Source organism: Eulemur rufifrons, chromosome 3 (genome assembly GCF_041146395.1).
Source record: "Eulemur rufifrons isolate Redbay chromosome 3, OSU_ERuf_1, whole genome shotgun sequence".
NCBI classification, from domain to species: Eukaryota; Metazoa; Chordata; class Mammalia; order Primates; family Lemuridae; genus Eulemur; species Eulemur rufifrons.
In genome coordinates, this window is record NC_090985.1 from 15,159,918 (window position 1) to 15,175,587 (window position 15,670).

Consider the following 15,670-nt stretch of genomic DNA (forward strand, 5'->3'; position numbering starts at 1 on the left):
AACTCCTCTCTGGATTTCCAAAACCACTTACTTAGTTCTATAGTTAATCATTATCTAGTATGCATAATTCTAAAATTCAAATAAAGACAAATTCAGTTTTTTTATAGCATGAGGAAGAGTATTAAAAAATGCTCAATAAACAAAGAGTTAAGAACATTATTGGATTCTAGCCCCTGGTTCTGCCACGGGCTCGCTTTATGAACATAAAAAATTCAGGCTGTCTCCTAAAGACTCAGTTTCCACACCAGTGTATTGATGGAGTTAGACCAGATTAACCCTAAGATCCCTTACAGCCCCAATAGTCCACCAATCCATAAAGAAGAAAAGAAATAGAAATAGATTGATTAGTATTAAATAAGGCATTATTTTCTCTTATAGACATCTAGTCTTAGAACTATATAATTAAATTTTTAATTGTCTATTAGTAAATGTTCACAGTAGAAAAATAGAAAATAATGTCAATACCCTCCCCCCAAAAAAACTCCAAACTCTAAAATTCTAGTAACCAGAAATAACCATTCTCGACATTGTTGTGTTTATCTTTCAGAGTATTTCCTACCTACATAAGCAGATAATCACATGTGTGTGAGTGTGTGTATAATGATATGCACACACACACACTCATGTAAGTGAGATACTATACCAAAGTTTTCTAGCCTGTCATATAGCAGTGTTACCAAAAGTTCATCACTTGTCCCCAGGGCCACATCAGAAGAATGAGGACAAGTGGATTAAGGAGAAGGAAAGGGATGTTTACTAATTTGCCCAGCAAATTAGGAAAATGTCAGACTCCTGTCTTAAAGTACCAATTTTCCTACCTATAAGCAGAAATACAGAGCTTTTAAAGGAAGGGTTTTCAGCTTCGGGCTATTGCTTTTTAACTATAGTTGATAGTTCTGATCTGTCCCATGACTCTGATCCATCCCCAGAGATTGGTGAAGACAATCTCATGACCTCTGCCTGACCACTAGGACAGTTCCCTTGAGCCATTTCCTATGGTACAAAGAACAAAGGACACTCCCCCACCCCTCCTGACCACTGGCCTGAGACAGGGATGCAGGCTTTAATTCCCAAAAAGAGTGGGAGAAGTTTTAAAGAGACAGGTCATAAAACATCTTTACCCCTTTTCAGGCCATTCCATCTATTACAGCAGAGGGAAATATTAGTTGGTATAAGTTTTCTAGGAACCAGCTTAGCATTATGGATCAAAAGTCCTAGAAATATATGTAGCAAGTACACTGTTAACAAGGTAACTGAATAAAGCATTCAAAAATATATGTAAAAAGATGTTCACTATAGCATTGTTTAGAATCAGTAATTTAAAAAAAAAAAAAAAAAAAAAGGAAACAACCCAGATAGCTAAAAACCAGGGTCCTGTTAGGTAATTTATAGAGTACATTCACACAATGGAACACATGCATCCTTGAATAATGATATCCTGCTATATATTTAGGAATATGGAAAACAATATAGGACCAGTATTTGAAGTACTTCTTCTGACAACCACAGGTAAGTGAGTTCACTGGAATGCTTTCTTTAAAAACCCACAATAAAGCTGCTGGGATGCACAGCCCCGATCTGGGCTGCTGACAGCAATCCGGGCTCTCCATATGCTGTGTGGCATCCAGAAATGGCAGGCTAACATTTCCCTCCTGCTGGCGCTGGTGGGCTTGCTGCAACTGTCACTGTTCTGTCCTCACTCTTTGCTCCATCTCCAAAGCCTTTGCCCACCCTTACTGAGGGCAGAGAGACACATTCTCAAGGCTAAAATATTAGAAGCTTGTTGTGTGGCCTTCTTGCACTCCAGAGTGTCAGCAGCCTTCTTTTCTCTGGGGATGGACAGAGGGTGGATGCAGAAGGAGGGGCAGAAGGCAGAGGGAGCAGGAGAGGGAGGTGAGCTGTGGGAGTGTGTGGGGACATCTAGCAGAGAGAAAGAGGGTCACAGCAAGCAAAAGAGACAAGGCTCGAGGCTAGAGCAGAAAATAGGAAACAGTAGTTTTAAAATAATAATAAAAATTATGTAAAGAAGACGCCACTGTACATCTTCCTTTTGATCATGCAGTCAGTGAATGAATGAAGGAAACTCAAGGTAGAGTCGACCGAGTTCTGAAGCATTTACAGATACCTAGAAGGGAAATATTTCTTTCTTTCATTTACTCTCTTCCCTTCCTTCTCCACTATTCCTTTTTGCTTTGTCTGATCCATTTATATACTCTCCCATCTTTTTTTTTTCATACTCCATCTGTGCACTCTGTGGGGGTGAGGGAAAACTTCCTCTTGCCCCGGAAGGTTCACTGAGAGATCAACTCACATTCAAGGCAGATTAAGAAGAGGAAGAGGTTAATTTACTGTGCTCACTGGGAGAATTACAGATTTCCCAATGGGATCCAGATACTTTTATACCTGCTTTTTAGAGGGGAGGGGTAGATGAGGAGTATAGGTAATTCTGTTTGGGGGCAATAAATGGATGCTAGGGAGGATGAATGGGTACTTGGGAGAATGAATGGATGGGGGAAACAGACTTGTAAATTAATCTGAGAGATAAGTATTATGTTTAAAACGATTTGGACCACGTGTAGTTGCATTCTTGATTTTTTTTTTTTCCTGAAATGTAGTGAAATAACAGGGAGGGGAAGGGAAATCCACCGTTCTTTTGATGGATTCCTCTGGTTTATGTAGATAGAGAGAAAGCCCCTTCAAAGGGCCTATCATCTCTAAAGAGCCTTTAATTCAAAACACCCTTTATACCAAGAAGTCATATTTTGGGGTGAAATTTCCTAAGCTCCTTCAGTTCCCGTGGCTTGGAAGGAGTGTTAAAAAGATGGGAATGTAGTTGAGAAGAAGAGAGCTTATATACCCATTCAGGGCAAAGATATGTAAAACAAGTCACCTACTCTTCAACTTTTTATCTCCATGGCAGAGATGATTGCAGACTAAGAAAATCTAAAGGCAACATACTATGAATTCCTCATCCTCACCTGGTCACTCCACTTGCTGCGGCTTTGCTGCACCCACCTATTCTTGGGTCTCACCTGGCTCTCCACCATATCTTTGTTTTTCCAGTTCTCCCTCACTAACTCCAAGTATACTCATTAGTGTTGGACTCTCAACAATCCTTTTCTTTCTATGATTTAGAATAGCACTCAACAATCATTTAAACTCATCCACTTCCTTCTCTAACATAAAGCACCCTTTTCCTCAACATCTGTACGTTTTTCATCCCCATACTTTCCTGTTACAGTGCAATGATTTTAAATTAATTAATTGACTTATTAATGGACACGATTTGAGATATAATCGAAACAATAAAAAGTCTGTCCCTGGCCTCCTCCCCAGCTGCCCCACAGTGTCTGCCATGCCACCATCATTCACTTTTCTGTGTCCAACCACCATGAAGCCATCGGTAGGTGCAGTTTCTGCTGACCTTGCTCTTGTTCTTGTCCCTTGGCATCCGACAATCCTAGTTTCTTAACTAGAGGTGATACAGTGTAAAAGGAAAGTCCTGGTGCAGCACAAAAGTAATGAAGAGTGTAGATCACCACGTTTCCCACCTGAAGGGGGCTCCAGTGAGTCAACAACACCCCTCCAAGGTGGAAGAAGAAATTTTGAGTAACTGAGAACCTACTATGCAAATCATCTATTAGATGCTCACTCTTGTAACAGAGGGAATGGCCCAGGGGGATAAAAAGGTAAAAATATTTTTTGTCTCTTTGGAGAACTGCAACCTGCATCCCTGCCTCAGGCCAGTGGTAGGGAGGAACTGGGAGAAGCCTTTTGTTCTTATCCCAGGTGGCACCAGCCCCCCAGGTGGGTGGCTGGTGGAGTTCATAGGCTTTGTCTTTGGCAGAGATGGGACAATTAGAATAGTTAACCACAGTAATTGCCTGAAGCCAAGAGCCCTCCCTTTAAAAGCTCCATATTTCTGCCCATGTTGAGGAAAATTTGGATTTGGAGAGGATAGTCTGTCTTTTTCCTCCCTTTGCCAGCAAAGGTAATAAATCTCTTTCCTCCTTCCCAAAGACACTTGTCCTCATTCTTCTGATTAGGCCTGTGGACAAGTGCCAAGTTTTCGGTAACATAAGTGAACCCTTATCTTGCCAGGTACAGCAGACACTGCTCTTGTCCTTAGGCGCTATTCTGATTGTGTAGACAGAACATTCATGTGATAATTGGCATGTAGACCCTTGCAAGGAGCATCTGCAAGAGTAAGTCAAAACAGTCAATACCAGAAAAGCGCAAATTTCTGATAATAAAAATAATTTCCATTATTAAGTGCTTACCATGGGTCAAGCTTTGTGTCAGCTTTAAAATGCCAGACTTCAAATACTCAGAACGTCTTCCACAGATGACAGTGAGATTTGAGATTTATGATGATCCAATGCATGGTAGAATTTGGTCATGTCTTCTGCATCCTCAAAAAGATGTTGAATGAAGAAGATAAATCAAATGACTTTTAAAATCAGTGAACTATTAGTATATATGATGCACACTTATTAACCCAAGTTATTAATTCTCATTTTATAAACATTCTGGATGAAATGGAGTTTATTAAAACCAAACAACAATATGAGTCCTATTGGTTTAAAGGCTCATAATTCTGACACATAATTAATACTAAATAGTATTTTAATATAATTGATATTTAAAACATAACAAATCATTACTAGTATTAGTTGTGATATTTTATAATTTTTGAGCATTGTGTTAAACACATGCTATAAATTATCTCATTTATTACTCCTGGTAACCTATATGAGAAGTTCTATTACTGGTCTCGCTTTACAGCTGAGGAAACTGAGGCACAGAAAGGTGAAGTCAACTGTGCATGCTTTCAAATCTGCTGAGTGCAGAAATGGGACCAGAACTTAGGTCTATGTGATTCTAATCCCACAGAGTCCTAACTCATGACCACACCAACCAGTTTAAGTAGTTTCCATTCTATTTTTAATAATAAAGAAATTAAAATTTAAAAAAACCTAGGGTATGTTCCACTATAATAAAATAGCTAATATCTAGTTGAAAGCCAGCTGTGTCCAATTGTTTAATATTTCAGCTAAATCAATAAGCAAGTTCACTGCTTCATTTCCAGAGAGGTTTTCTCTATAGGAACGTTCATCTCTATCAAAATGCTTTCTTAATTTGAAAACTACTAGCATGGCTTTAAACCACTAAAGCTGACTTAAAAAAGGTGGCAGAGAGGTGCATCTTTCATAAACAGTCCTGTGTTTGCAGGTTTTTTTTTTTATTTTTAAGAGGATTTTTTTTATTTCAGCTCATTATGGGGGTACAAAAGTTCAGGTCATCTATATTGCCCATGTCCCCCCATCCCCCCAAGTCTGAGCTTCAAGCGTGTCCATTCCCTAGACAGTGCACATCACACTCATCATGTAGGTATGCACCCATCCCCTCCCCCCACCCCCATCCCCCCCAGTCAGAACTTCAAGCATGTCCATTCCCCAGACAGTGCACATCTCACTCATCAAGTAGGTGTACACCCATCCCTTCCCCCCAGCCCCCAGCTCTGTCCGATACTCAATTGGTGTTATTCCGAAATGTGCACTTAGGTGATGACCAGGGAAACCAGTTTGCTGGTGAGTATATGTGGTGCTTATTTTTCCATTCTTGGGATACTTCACTTAATAGAATGCGTTCCAACTCTCTCCAGGATAACCAAAGAGATCACCTGTGAAAGACAAAGTTATTTTCTTGCCATTGTTGCCTAATTACATGCCAGCTTTGGGGCTTTACATCAGAGACTTCACTCAGTACAGGTTGCAGGGCCCCGGTGTGGTATCTGTCTTTGGTGCTGCCTCAGGGGCTGCCCTGACAACCAGGTCTGACCCACTCCTGGGGAGCCTTCTCCACTGCCCTAAAGACATCATAAACTAAAGGGAACATTTCAACCAGCCCTGGCTCTTTGTTTTTTCTCTGGGCTCTACCTCTCCAGGTAGGAACCTAGACAGGCTTTGAAGCTAGTTGCCAGTGATTTGGGTTGTTGCCCTCTCATTTCCAGGAGTGAGAAATGTTTTAAATGATTAAAATGTTTTAAGGTTCCCCCAATCAACTTTGCCTCTGAAAGTTGACATCTATTCTGCCCAAGGGTCAGTCTCTCCCTGACCGCCTCCCCCTTCCATCCTGCGGGATTTCTCTGTGTGTTGATGGTACTTCCAACGTGCTGATCAGGACAAGTGGAGGTAAGCTTGTATTACATAGTAGGTGAGGTAACTTCAACATCAGGACACTAAATGGAGGGAAAAGGGATTCTAAGATTTTACTGAAGGAATGTTTTTGCCAAGTATCATACTCAAAATAACAAGGATCTGAATTTTTCCCACTAAATTTCTCACCTGAAAAGAAGTTGGAGCACATGGCTATAACCTTCATCTCCAAATGAATATTTTTATGCTTGAATAGGTTTGTAAACCCAAAAACCTGCAACTGTTGTATGATTCCAAAGGGGAATGATGATTTAACTAAGGCTCATGAAGGCTGAGGAAAAGCTTGCCTAGGAAAATACAGGCTGGGATCATAACTGAAAAAAGAAAAAACTTTGAGGTGCTCCTCTTAACCTCTGCTACACTAAAGACAAATACATGATTTATCAGAATGGTCCAAATTCAAGAAAAGACTGCCTGTAGCTAAACCTACACATATATAAAGTTGAAAACTAAAGCAAATTAACCTGGAGCCCAAGTAAAAACCTTCTTTACGTTAAGCACTGATAGACGTTCTTTGAAACAAAATTTCTTTCAGTTTTTTATTATCTAGTAAACCGCAATAATTCTCTCCTTCACAAATATAAGTACTTCCTAAAAGTTCAAAGCCAATTATGTTTTCTGGACATTTATGCACTTCTTTCAATAAACAAATCACCTTCTCCATTCCCATATGTTTCACCTCATTCATATTGACCTTGGCAAGTCACTTTATTTGGAAATCTGCAGTGCATTCCCACTGAGATCGCCACCTCTAAGTAATTATCACTTTGCACAGGCTGGGTTAGAAAGTCAAGGTTTTTTCATCCACCCATACTGGTTCCTGTGTTTTCTATGGAGCACTCATGATTTTCTACTTAAAATCCATTATTTGCATATATTTCTTGCTATCTAAAGTACAAGCTTCATGAGATCATGAAACATTTCTTTATCTGTAAGTATAGTGCACTATTTATTTATGGCCCTCAGTCCTTTGCACACAGTAGTTAATAAACATAAGTTGAAGGACCCAGAAATTCCGCTTCTAGGAGCACATCCTATAGATGTGTTGGCACAAGTGCAAAAACAAGTACTCACTGTACATTGTTTTCAACAATGAAAACTGGGAGATACATAAATGCCCCTCATCTATACCCTACAAACTATGGATTACTACATACATAAAAATATGTAATACATTCACACATTCACCTAATAACAAGAGAAAACTAGATAAATAAGATATAGAAAAGTATCTAAGATATTATAAAATGAAAAAAGTTAAAAAGGAAAGTTTCAGAAAAATTTGTGTAATATACTTCCATTATTTAACAAGTGCACACATATATAATATGTTATGTACTATAACATATACTACCACACATAGAAAATATCTGAAAGGGTAGAAAGTATGTTCTCATGAACAAATATCTCTGCGAAGTGGGATGCAGTGGTGAAAGAGGGAATTTTATCTCTTTATATATGTATTTCTACATTGCTTATATTCTTTACACTAAGTAAGTATATCTTTACAATTAAAGCTTAAGGAAAATAAATATATTCTGAATGAATGAATGAAAATTGAACAAATGAATTCTATATAATTAAATTTTTAATTCTGTTTACCTATTCTGATTATGAGGAGAAGCTGATGAAATCAGTCCTTCCCTAGGGATGGACCCATTACAGGACAAGAAAGGTATTTGCTGAAAGGCCACACAGCAGGATGCAGATCACCCTGTCCTAGGAGCTGCTAGACTAAATTCCTGGTTCATCTACTACCTACTAAGCTGTACGATTATATGGCTTCACTGTACCTTACCTTATTTATTTATTAATTTATAAAGTAAGGTTGGGTGGACTAAAGGATTTCCAAAGTCCCTTTGAATTCTAAATTTTGCACCCTCTTTTGTGTCTGTGTGAGAGAGAAAGCGAGAGAGCCAGAGAGAGAAGAGAAAGGATGAGGGTCATCAAATGGCCAAAGCATTAAAGATGTTAGTTGCACTGCTATTAGAAGACAGGCAGTTAACAGAATCTGACAATGAAAAAAAAGGAGCACTTAGAAGGTTAATGTTCATTTTATGCTTTGCTTCATGATATAAATTTAGGCTTTCATCTGCATTCAACCCTACATAACATCCTATAAGACAAGGGAATGCTGTTTACAGCATGGCATTTCAAATATCCAGATGACAGTCCATTTGGAATAGATTACAACTCTGCTTTCTGTCATCAAGCCTTCTCAGACCCATGTTGCATCCACGTGTAGCCAGGAACCATTGGTTGGTCCAGTTTTCTTTCATTTGGGGGAAAAAGGAAAAACAGGACAATAGTTTAGTACAGAAATATTTCCTAATATTACTTTTTCTAACTTTTCTAGATTGAAAACTAAAAAATTATACAATGATTTGTCAATCATCAATTAAACAAGTAACTCCCATTAATAATGCCACAATGGAGGTGAACCTGAATCTCATCAACATGAAATGGAACCTCCTGAGAAATCATTGATCCATGAATTTTACCCCAAATATGTTACAGATATAAGACCAGGAGGCTCACTCCAGTATAGTCTAATGAGAAAAGTTTCTTTTTCATTTTCCACCCTCAGTTTAAAAAAATGTTAAGAATAATCAGCTTCTTTGAATCATGACATCCTATTAAATGCAAAAGGGACCAACAGTTTTCTTTGTCCTCAGTGATATTACATATAGTTTTTTGGTGTGGTTTTCTGACAGAGTATCTTACTTAGGCCTTAGAAAGGATAAGTTCATTTCTTAGCCAACTTTGAAAGATGATCTTCCCCACCTAATTCTACTTGAAAATCAATACATACAGTCCGCCGTCCACAGTTCCCAGAATGATATCTATAACGTGCCATCTCCCACCCACTTGCATCTAGTTTTCATTACCCAAAAATATCTTTCTTCCTCTTTAAGAGCTACAAAGAAAGATCTGGTCCGACTGCATTGAGAACATTGGGAAATAAAATGTTTCAGAGTGGGAAGTATGCCAGGAGAGGTTGCCCCCTTGGAGCTGGGAAGCCTGAAGATTTCAACATCAATTCTTAGAGACAATGTTGGAACCAGGGCCAGCAAAACCATGGCCACATGAACTCTTCTTTGGCAAGCGGCTCCCTCCCACAAACTCCCCCATCTCCCATCAGTGTGCTATTCCTCCAGCTGCTTTTCTACTTCCTTCTTGATTGACCAGGAATCCCACTCTTCCTGCTGCTCCTGAAACTGAAACTGGCCAGTCTTCCTCACCTTAGCAGTGTCTAGCAATGGAACCATTTTTCAATTCCTACGCAAACTTGCCTAACCTGTGCAGACCCTACCATTCTGTAGACTCTAAAATAGAGTTAAGCTGTTAAAGTAAGAACTGAAGTGTAAGCATTGGACAGCAGCTCTGGAGAACAGAACCAGAGATCCAAGACAACCCTCCCTAACTCATCTGTGTCAGGCCCTACTGATCAACCCCTGTACCCATCAGTCCCCCTATGTCCATACACAATCTTACAATCCTTAATACTGGATTCCAAGCAGCTACTTCCAGTGGATCAGAGTTGGCCTGAAAGTTGGAAGATGGATCTCTCTCTCTCAGTAAATTTACAAAGACACCCCACCACCTACCTATGGAGCAGATGCTACCTCTGATATACGCCTTATTGATTCAGAACTGTAAGGACATCTGCATATATTCTCTAATGACAATGCCAGCTTCTTTCATCTTTGACTATTTAATGGCTTGAGGCTTACATCTTTAAGGTATTCAACTAAATCTTTTTTAAACATTTAGGTGCAGTGGGAAAACACAATTAATTACCACTGTTCTTGGGTGCCATACTCATATAAATCTTTTTTTTCACCAAATTATGAAGTTGGAAGCACTTATTCAATTGTATGGTAAACGCATGCAGTGTTCCTCTATAATGAAAAACTGCCCACTAAAAACTCTATTCAGCAAATTTTATTAGTCATATTGAATCTGGGAAACTCTTTTTGACATTGTGTGATCTGACTTGATCTCCAGATCTTTGTAGTGAATTTACATATTTGTTGCACATTGTCCTATGGTGTATAGGTCTATGCAAACCTAGCCCCAAAGTCCAAGGGAGTTGAGAAGCCGACAAAAGACGTATCCAATTTCTCAAAAAGAAACATTTAATACAGACTTATGAACAGAAACCACATCTCAAGTGGTGGTGAAAGGAGAATAGATCCCCATGCCATTATCCCTAAGACCCAGGGATTAAATACCATAGGGAAAGAATGTGTAGGACAATTAAAATTCACCCCTCAGGGAAAGGCAAGAATGTTATGTGGATCTGCCCAAGGGCAGGATTTATGGTCTAGGATTTTTTGACCTAAGGGCAGGATTTATGGTAACAGTCAATAAAATAGAAATCTTAGAGGCATTCCCGGAACAGGGATTAATCAGAAGTCAACGTGGTGGATTAGCGTCCAAGATGGAATTGCTTTAGCCTCCACACACGTGCAGTATGGACCTACCATATACAAAGTAGCCATTAGAATCAATGATACAAATGGAATGGAAATTATTTGACTTTAGATAAGCAAGCCAATTGTTTGGCATTAGTATAGATGTATCATTTCTTTTTAATGTCTTGGATTTGTGACTTTCTCCCTATCACCCCACCCCACCTACAAATACCGGTTAAATTAGGACTCAAATTATCCTTGTTTTATTTATACCAGGATATTTCACTAAAGATGTCTTCTAAAAACCTGTTGGATGACCAGAATCTCTCATTTATATTCACACAGTCTCTGTCCCTCCTGCATGATTTCAACCCATTTTTCCAAATTGTTTGGCATTTTTCTTCTCCTCCAAATTTCCAAAGTTAGCCCTAGCTTTCTCTCACATGAAAACTGCCTTAAATACCAAGTTACCCTTATTTATAACAATGTTTAATTCACTCAGTCAACTGGTGCACAGTCATATACACAGTAAAAAATACTAGCCTGACTGCTCACAACATAGCTAATAGGGCCCTGCTCAAGATCCAAACTCTCTGCAAGTCTGGCTTCTACAATAGACTTAGTTCATTTGCCAAGTAATCAAACTTGTATTAATTTTTCTATTAACTGACTTTAATACCAGAGGGACAAGGTAATGAGACTTAGCAAATAATTTGGGAACATTAGAATACCATGGATCTACTAATACAAGCTGTGATTTCTCTACTCCCGATGTTGCTCTTCCTTGCTAAGAAATCATAACAATAAAATTTCAAATTCTTTGTTTATTTCATTCACTGTGAGTTGGACCCTAATTTGATCTTTAACAATTGGTTTGGGATTAAAAGTGTCTGAACAATGAGAACTTGGATTTTTCCTGCCAGGGACAACATAATGCTACATACATGGTGACTATTTCTTTTAAATGCACATTATTTTCCACAAGACAGAATTTTGTATGGACATAAATAAACAGCACCCAAAGGAGAACAGGCAAAAGCTGTTTATTCAGAGCCTGCTACAGCAAGAGAGTCAGCCACCATCACTTGTGTTTGGCAGAGACTCAAGGGCAGGCAGGGGAGCAGGAAATATTTATAGTAGAAAAAAAAAAAGAAGGGCTTCAGGTGTGGTCTAATTGGAGGCTGTTACTGTGGGCTGGGGAAGCTGGAAACAGGCTCACTAGAAGCTGGGCATCCTAGCGTTGGTTAGGGGTGCATACCTGGCTTTCTGCAGTTGGTCCTAAGTTGGAAGCAGGGACAAATGTTAAGGAAACTGTCAGTTATTAATCAAATTCTAGGCATTTTAGGCTGATTGCTACAGGGGTTGCTATTTGGCTTTGTGAACTGGTTGCTTCAGGTTGTAGGTCAGAGTTCCATTTTTATATATGGCCTGGACATTGTTTATATTCTGTCTCTCAGCTGACACACCCTGAAAAGTCTCGTTTAAATCTGCCAATATTAAAATAGCCCTGCTATACTAAAAATAGCATTGCCATCCAATTTGTTATTACAATATTTCTTTTCTGTGGTTACAAAGCAAAACCTATTCATTGTATGTTATTTTGAAGAAAGAAAAAAACACACAAAGAAGAAAACAATCACTAAATATTCCACCATGTTTTAAAGACAGCCCTGTTAACATTTTGGAGTATAAAGTTTCACTGCTCTTTCCATATACAAAATTTACAAAACTAGGATCAAACGGGGCATGATAATCTGTCAACTGTTTTATAAACCAACAATAAGCCAACAATCATGAACATTCTCTGCCTGATCATTTAGCAATTTTTCCTGGCATCATTGTGATGACTATATTATTTCAATGACTGCACGTGTTAAGGGTTCTTATAACACAGGCAGCACCCTGCGATTTGGGATCTTCATGGTGTTTCTTATTTTTCATTATGATAAAAAACATTTCACTGAACATTCTTACAGGTAACTCTTAGCACATAGCTCTGAACCACTAGATTCTCAAGAAAAAAAAAATGGAAAAGAGTTGGTTGTAGAGAACTAACCAAGAGAGAACAGAATAGAGTGGAAAGACCATGAGGATTGATAGGTGTCTTTGGTTGTACCTATTCCACCATCACCTCTTATGTCACTAAGCTCACCTATTTTGCTGGATCTCAGTGTCCTCAGGAGAGATAGGAGAAGGGGTCTCCAAGGATGCAGCAACATTTTGCAATTCTACCAGTCCGGTTCCTGCTCTTCATGAGATCACGGTTGCTGGTGACTGCGGCGGCACATGCAGGACCTTCTGCCGGATCGGGTGGGCAGAGCCCTTCAGCCCGGGAGGCCCAGACACCTTGGTAGTGGTCAGATGGTGGCTGCCCTGGTGTCCACTGACAGGCTGATGAAGACATCACAAAGCTCTCAGAAGCCCCATTTTGAAGCTTCTTTAAATTCAAAGGCTGTGGGGATGCAGCGCGCCTGCAAGCCTTGGGCAAAGCAAGTCACTCTCGAACAGGTGGACTGATCGTTGCAGGTTAAGTTCCTGCTGTATGTACAAGTCGCTCTCTCTGGGTACCCTAGATTTTCATGCTGTTTCCTGTCAAGTTCAAATACATGAGCTAAATCATAAAATTTGTGTGAAACACAAAGTTGCCCAGGCAAAAACACTAGCTCTGCTTTAGTGTTAGGGAAACAGGCACATTTGAAAGTTGTGTCCAGAGGCAGATCCAGATGGAGGTCCTGAGGCTTGTAATTTGAGGGTGCCCTTCAGAAAGGAGAATAGAAAGCTACGTGTATAATATTAGCTGCAGAGCTTTGGAAGGGGCCTTGCATAGGAGGGCGCTGATGCCCAAGTTTGCACTCCATCTCCCTGCAGGCTTCGTCAACCCTAAATGCTGACACCACTCCCAGAGTTTCTGATTTCAGTAGGTGTGGGGTGGGGCTGAAAACATGCATTTCTAACAAGTTCCTGGGTGATGCTGCAGCGCAAGGAGAGCACCTATACTTTGAGAACTACTGATTTATACAATCGGGAGTAGGAGCTCTTTAAGAAAAAGAATACAAATTCTTTTTCATATTTTACAAAATCTTACTTAATATCCCACATTTTACAAGAAAACACAGGATAGTGCAACAGCCCCTCCCAGGGCCATGGAAGGGTCCCAGCAAGTGAAGGGCACAGAGGCTTCAGCTTCACTTGCTTTGCAGACAGGACACTGCCAGGGAAGACGCTTCACTGCACAGCAGAGCCCTTGGAGGGTACGTTTCTGGGGAAAAGGAGATCATTGTGTCAGGTCTCCTCAAAACAAAACACTTCCCCTTGCCTAGCAAACCAGACACTGCTTGTTTTTATTGCTACCTGGGGGAGATAAGACAGGGTGTGCAAGCTGTTACTGCAGAGCCAGATTAAGAAATTCAGATCTTGGCCTTGCCATGTACTGTGTGACCTTGGTCAAGTTACTACCCTCTCTGTGCATCAGTTTCTTCATCTCAAACATGGAGATGGTAATGGTACCTCCCTGGCAGTATAGTTAGGAGGATTCAGCACCCAATAATGACTGGCTGCTGTCAGCAACAGCACCATAACGTGGCTTATGGCATTGACTCTAGAAGCCGACAACCTGGATTCAAATCCTGGCTCCATCACTTCACAGCAGTGCAACTAAAGATAAGTGAAATAACCTCCCTGGGCCTTTATCTCTTCACTTGGGAAACAGAAATAACAGCATTTATCCTCCTCAGAGTTCTTTAAGGATTAAATGGCATAATGTGTACAAACGTGCACAGTGCCTAACACATATTGAGGTTCCATAAATGCTAGCTACCACTAATGTTGTTACTATTGTTTTCTCATTTAATGATCTTCTATTAATCTTCACTGGATTACAGTAATCCTAACTGGAAAACAAAACTGAATTGAATGTCTCTGTCTCATCAACACCAATCATCACAATTTATCATTCATTTTGACAGGAGCTAGTTAAAATAATTCTGTGAAAATGAAGGTCCAGTTGGTCTCTTGGGAGGATGTAGGGCCTCGTTTCTTGGGAGTAAACTGAATTTCCCTTTTAGGTCGAACTACTGATTGGTCTACTCATGCCTATCGAGACTTTTGTGTGGTTGGTCTTGAATATGTAGAGCATTAAAACAAGCCGGTGCTGGTGAATAGGAGGAAGAATGTTTCAAGCAGAGTGAACGCCATGAACAAAAAACATAGAGGCACAGCAGTGCAAATCAAGTCATATACCCCAAAGAATTGAAAAGAGGGACTCAAACAGACATCTGTACACCCGTGTTCATAGCAGCATTATTCACTATAGTCAAAAGGTAAATGCAACAAGTGTCCATAGACAGATGAATGGAGAAACAAGGTGTGGCACATACACACAGTGGAATACTGTTCAACCTTAGAAAGGAAGGAAATTCTGACACATGCTGTAACATGGGTGAACCTTGAGGACATTATGCTAAGTGTAATGAGCCAAAAGAACAAATACTGCATGATTCCACTTACATGAGGTACCTAGAATAGTCAAACTCATAGAGACAGAAAGTAGAATGATGGCTGCAAGGATCTGGGAGAGGGAGGTATGGAGAGCTACTGTTTAACAGACACAGAGGTTCAGTTTTGCAAGATAAAAAGAGCTCTGGAGATGGATAGTGGTCATGGTTGCACAACAATGTGAATTACCTAATGTCACTGAGCTGTGCACTTAAAAATGGTAAGATGGTAAATTTAATGTTATGTGTATTTTACCACAGTAAAGAAAAAAAAAAACGGGCAAACCAAAAACCATCACAATTATGCCCTGAGTTAAAACAGCTTCTAACTACTTAGATACCTGCACTCTCAAAAATACTATGCATTTATGTTTTACATAAATTTTTAATGTGAAAATCTGAGCTAGACACACTGAAAATATTAATAAATATAATATTATACCAAAAAAATGAAAATGTAACTCTTCCCCTTAAATTTTTTACTTAACCAGGAACCACATAATTTTAGGGCTCAAAGGCTAAAGGAATTGTAAACTGTCTT